The 6,000-nt window shown below is 41.0% G+C and overlaps 1 protein-coding gene across 1 annotated transcript in view; it reads right to left on the minus strand.

Moving 5' to 3' along the window:
* Window positions 1-5,762, minus strand: part of MAP3K7CL (MAP3K7 C-terminal like) — a 40,651-nt gene extending 34,889 nt beyond the window's left edge. Inside the window, exon 1 of the mRNA XM_057385998.1 lies at window positions 5,716-5,762. The gene's annotated coding sequence lies outside the window, so the exon portion shown is untranslated. The remainder of the gene's footprint in view (window positions 1-5,715) is intronic.
* Between the last annotated feature and the right edge of the window lie 238 nt (window positions 5,763-6,000).

Consider the following 6,000-nt stretch of genomic DNA (forward strand, 5'->3'; position numbering starts at 1 on the left):
CACCAGCATGAAAAATACATTGTGCACCAACTTACAAAAGAGCGCATAAGAAAAGTTATAATTAATGGCAAACTGAAATGCAATAGCTGAATTCACTTATGTAGGAYCACAGAGGTCTAATAAAGGAGATTTTTGTAGAGAAATTAAAGACTGGTCTTGTCACGGTAATGTGGATGTACCAGAGMTGCCCCAGCAATTTTCACACCTGCCTTAAGATCATCTGCAAATAACTATATTGTGAAGTATTTGAAAACCTGACTGGTAAAAAACTCCAACACTTCCAGCAAACTCCAAGTTAATTCTGCTGAGAGGAAGAAAGCTGAAGMCTTTGAGATATGATGCTGCCAAAGATACTTGTGTAACTCTGAATGGAAAACAAGATGAAAGCTGAAGTTAGAAATATTACTGGAAAAGCTTCACTATTGTCAGAAATCAACACATGCAAATTTACATACTTTACTCACATCAGTATAGAGATGAAAATAACCTTTAGAAACTAATTATGGGAAGAATGATGGTGGGTCATCTCAGCAGGAATGCAGAAGGASGATACAGGTAGACAGTGTGCAGCAATTCACTGGAAGGTCAACAGCTGAATGTTCAAAGCCAGCATTGGCTAGCACTGGCTCAATGGAAATACCAGCATTTAAACAAAAATGCATCAATTTTGCTTAYGAATTGTGCAGCTAAGTCACATTCAGCTTGGTCCTAGAAGAGAAAGATAGTTCTCTCACATCCTTGTAAAATGGAATAATCTCTCCATAGCAACTGGATTTGCTGCTCATTAAGGSAATGCTTAACTTACCTCATTTAAGAGCACACCTGAATAGGACACTGCAAGACATTASAGCCTCACTTGTCGATGATGGCTGCCATCATATTGTCGTGGGCACATGCACAAGACTTTCAAGGCAACACACTCTTTCATTAAGATTTGCTGTCTAAGGAAGAAATCAGCACACAGAAGAATGTGGCAAAATCCCAAACAGCAGCTGGTACTCTGGGAGTACTTGAAACCTCACTAGTGATTCAGCACAGAAACTGCCTTAGGTAATACTGCCAGCTGCAGACACAGAGGAGAAGTTTAGAAACAACAAAATCTAGAATATTTATTAGAAAAAAGAATTCATTAGTAAATGCAGCTCATAATAGTCCAGGAAGCCCTCAACACCTTCTGTAGRTATTTATCTGCACTTGCAGCCCAGAGAGCCAACTGTATCCTGGGCTACATCAAAAAAGATATGACCAATAGGYTGAGGGAGGTGATTCTCCCCACCTGCTCTGCTGTCATGAAACCCCATCTGGAATGCTGTGTCCAGCTCCAGGGCCTCCAGCATCAGAAGGACATGGAGCTGCTGGAGTGAGTMCAGAGGAGGGCATGGAGAGGCTTTGAGGGCTGCAKCCCATCTGTTCTGGAGACAGGCTGGGAGAGCTGAGGGTGCTCAGCCTGAAGAGGAGAAGGCTCCAGGGAGATCTTAGAGCCCCTTCCAGTGCCTAAAGGGGCTCCAAAAGAGCTGGAGAGAGACTTTGGAGAAGGGCCTAGAGTGACAGGACAAGGGAAATGGTTTTTCCATTGACAGAAAGGAAGTTTAGATTGGATATTAAGAAGAAATTCTTCCCAGTGAGAGTGAYGAGTCCCTGGCACAGGCTGCCCAGAGAGGCTGTGGCTGCCCTACCRTTGGAACAAGATGAGATTTAAGGTCCCTTCCAACCCAAACCATTCTATGCCTCTTGTCTCCCTGAAAAGTTACAATATTMTAACCAGCAAGACCAGTGTGATAGATGTATCAGGCATGTAACTATCATACAATGACAGAATAYGTGTATGTGAATTTATCTTGTTTTGTAGAATGAACTACATTAAACAAGAAATCATATGATTACAGTCAAAATCTGTCAGATTTATGATCTGCTTCCCCATTCACAGTCAGTGTGGAACCCTTATATCTCTCTGATACAGTTTGTAGTGATGGGTGCTCACACCACTTTCCCCCATGAACCCAAATTCAGCCAAAACGGTTTATTCCAATGAAAGGCATCCTATTTTTTTATAAACCTGAAGGCACACAAGGAGGAAATAAACCCCAAGAAATACTTTTCAAAGTACATTTCAAAGACTATTTTCAAAGACTAAGAACAGCTCCTATCCAGAAAAGAAAAGATTGTCAAATTTCTACTAGGATGCTGAAAGAAAAAGTCAGGTAAGGATAGTTAAAATACTGCTTTTTCAGAGGGTGGTAAAATAGCCCTTGAACTTTGCTTTTCATAAATGATCACCCCGAGGCTGATTGCAAGTGAAGGACTAAGCACCACCATTGTGTCATTAGCAATACCATACTCTTCCTCTTGTCACAAGAATTTCATAAAGAAGAAGCAGATATTCTTGTGATCTAATGTACAGAATGAAGCCAGTCAGTCTGYAGAATATTCCARTATTAAGTGACCCACTGTAGAGGCYCAGAGAACCTGGCTTTAGTYATGTGATTGTGCTCGTGCCTTCTYCTCCYTAGGCCTCACTGTGATTTAATGCTCATCAGGCCTTGGCCTTGATGAATTGCACTGGGCTAAACCCCTCTTGAGCTTACCAGAAACATATTGCTGGGAAATAGTAGTGTCTAGTGAGCACCTGATTTTTTAACGAACAGCCTTGGAAATTTATTTTTTTGCCTGAATGACAGCCTAAGTAGAGTAATATTTTTGTTACTGAACCTTCAAAGAAAGTTATTGTCCTGTATTGCAGCCAGGATGAAAAAGTGCTATAGCCAAGGCCCACACTCTTTTAACCCTATAAACAGTGGTTCAAACTGAGTCCATTTGCCCTCTCAATTATAAGGGGCTAATGCATGCTGAAGCCCACTCTCTAATGACCCGATAAATCACAGACCAAAGTGACACCCATTGAGCTCTCTATTCTCAGAAGAGAGCTAATGTGTATGTCTCAAACACAGACAATTGGACGGCTATGGAGCCAACCAAGGATTAGTGGGTAATAACCAAGGACTGTTGATATCCACAGACATGAGAAAGAACAAGACGTGGCTGGAGAAGAGGGGAAGGTGGAGGTAGGGTAGCACTTTTCCACAAGAAAGAACCAYATACAGTATGGCGCAGGTGCAAGAATGGACATGGACTATGGGGTGGAAGTAAGACCACCAAAACCCTCCAACCCATTTCCAGAAAGGCCTGAAAGAACACACTGTACATGATAGCTAACTTACATAGAAAATGAGAAACATGTCTTCAGAGTGGAGAAATTTGTTCCTAGAAAGGTAACCCCTTAAGTGGTGCCCCAGGACCCTGRACATCTACAGGTTAGATGGGCACAGCTGGATCACCACTTATCAGCTGGCTCACCACTGAAACCAGCATTGGCACACCCTCTGCTGTATTGATGCTGAAGCCAGAACTGGTGATCTCTTTTTCTCTCTCTTTCCTATTTTTCTATCTTAATTCTCTCTTTTCCTCCCTTCTCCCTTATTTGCAGACCCTCAGACCTCTGTCATTCCTTTCAAGTGATGAATATTGATGAATCTCAGGTASTTCCTTCTCCTTAAGGGTGGCTCATCACACCCACACAATACTAAGTGSAATACCCACATGAAAGATTCAACATTATCTAACTAATTAGTCAAGATAACATACTGCTTCTTGAAATGACCTGATACTTATATTTCTCACRATAAAGAAATGCTAATTGGCTCTGCCATCAGTTTTCTACCAAAACCCAAACAAACAAGCAACCCAAAATTAACAAAATGCCCACCTTTTTCTGATTTTTAGTACTCTACAAGAAAGAATTCCGATGGTTTTATCACTTAAACACCTGCCACAGGGTTTTTGACAGATTGGCATTAATACTCTCAAATATAGGAGTTACCTTTGAAAACCAGTAATTCCAGATAACAGAGAATAATCACTTATTTTTTAATCCCTTCCTTACACCTAATCCATAGCWTGACTAGAAGTAGCTGTTTATAGAAACTTACTCTTCAATGCTGCCCCTCAGAGGGCATATTCTAGAAATTCACAGTATCATAGAAAGGCCTGGGTTGGAAGGCTCCAAACCAGGCCATAGGCAGGGACACCTTACACTAGACCAGGTTATTAAAAATTGGAAAAGCCTCTGTCTCTGGCCTGAAGGTCGAGTACTGGTTTAGACCACCCTTAGAAAATTCCAAATTGGGTATCTAAGTCAYGATATGACAGAGTGAAGAAGACCACAGATCTCAGTAACTCAGCCACTAGCCAGCAGAAGTTAYGGTTTTGATCTCAGAATCCTGCCTTTTTAGCTACATTTTTTTTTTCTGATTAGTGTTTTACGAGCTGAGAGAAACGCAAATCAGGTTTGGTAGTAGTTTGTTTTCAGGAGCCTGAAGATAGATGTTACATATTCTACTCTTCACTATTTTATTTGGGTATTATTTCTGCAGAAGTCTTCATTTATTCAATGCCAAGCTTGCCCCTCTCCCCTCTCTTCCACTATTTCCCATCTTTTCCAACTACAGCTTAAAATTCCTTTTTCCCTCAGTCCTCAGTTTGGTGTTCTCCAAGTTTCCACCACCACACAGGTAYTGATAAGTCCTTCCCATCTGACAAGAWCAGCCAAATTTTCAATAGCAGTTGRCTTGTATTTCCAGGTATTKCCAGGCTCCTGTGCACTCCACTGGATGASTCCCCATATGAACAAGCTGAAAACTGAAGAGAGCTATTTCTCTAGCCCTTATCTGATCCTGGGTTTCATTACCTCAAGCAAAACAGAACTCATYTAGAAGACAGGCCATTTTTTGCCCAATTACGTTTTTTTCTTATGACAACAAACCAAGAAAGGTCTTAACAATTTTGCTTTCTCTCATGAAATAAAGGCTCTTGGATTGTATTTTGATACTGTACCAGTGTCATAACACATCTTGATTGTACTTGCAATGCAAACTCATAATAAACAGAATTGATTCATTTCTGAGACTATCATCCTTTCCAATGTGCTTGTTTAGAGGAACTTCTGAATTYTTGCCAMTTGTGCASGCAGAATCACAGAATCATTTAGGTTTCAAAAGACCTCTAATACCATTGTGTCCAACTGTTCCCTCAGCACTGYCAAATCCACCACTAAACCATGTCCCTCAGTGCCTTATCTAAAAGTCTTTTAAACAGTTCCCTGCAAAGGCAATACTCCTCTAAAATCCCCAGAAATGCTTTCCTGTGAGTCTTTTAAACAGTTCCCTGCAAAGGCAATACTCCTCTAAAATCCCCAGAAATGCTTTCCTGTGACTCAAGCTAACTAAACCAGGTATAGCAGAGAGACCATACACTGAGGTAAGAATACCAAATTGTAAGGAAATYTTGCTTTCATGTTCAGCTTGCAATCCTCTGCACAAGCAAGAGAAGCTCAGAATGAGGGYAGTGTTTAACCCAGGACCCACAGAGCAATGACCTAAGTAGTSCTTAGCTGATTAAATATGCTCTAGTTGATTAGTCTGTTCCTTCCCATTATGTCACAAGAGACATAAATACAGTCTGGGGAAAGCTTAAGCAACTATTGCTGCTGAGATAATTGTTCTGAATGTTCAGCACTATGTGGTTTACAGTTTTCTGTTTCAGATATAAGCATAATACTCTGAAAACTTAGCATGGCCCTTAGCCTTCCCTCAAGATGCCACTCATGTTTTTTCACTGGCCAGGTGTCAGTATTGGTGAAAACACAATTGTTCTACTCACACTTCAGCAGATGCTTCTCAACCTTTCCTTTTCCATTGCTCAGGTTCCCACAGCTGAATAAGCAAACAAAAATCAACATTCTGTTCTTTCTATGAACTTCCCAAGATCTTGTTAAAATTTGACCATCCTAGAATTTGACAAACAAGTGCCTACAGATAAGCTGGGGATTTCCATGTGCACAGTAATAGATTTTGGGTGGTGAAAGTGTAGCCAACGGCCAATAGCCAACCCTCTGACCTTTGGATGGTTCTTTAGCACGGCAATGTCTGTGCAGAATATAAATGG

Source organism: Malurus melanocephalus, unplaced genomic scaffold (genome assembly GCF_030028575.1).
Source record: "Malurus melanocephalus ecotype Western Australia unplaced genomic scaffold, MMel_1.1 scaffold_899, whole genome shotgun sequence".
Taxonomy (NCBI): domain Eukaryota; kingdom Metazoa; phylum Chordata; class Aves; order Passeriformes; family Maluridae; genus Malurus; species Malurus melanocephalus.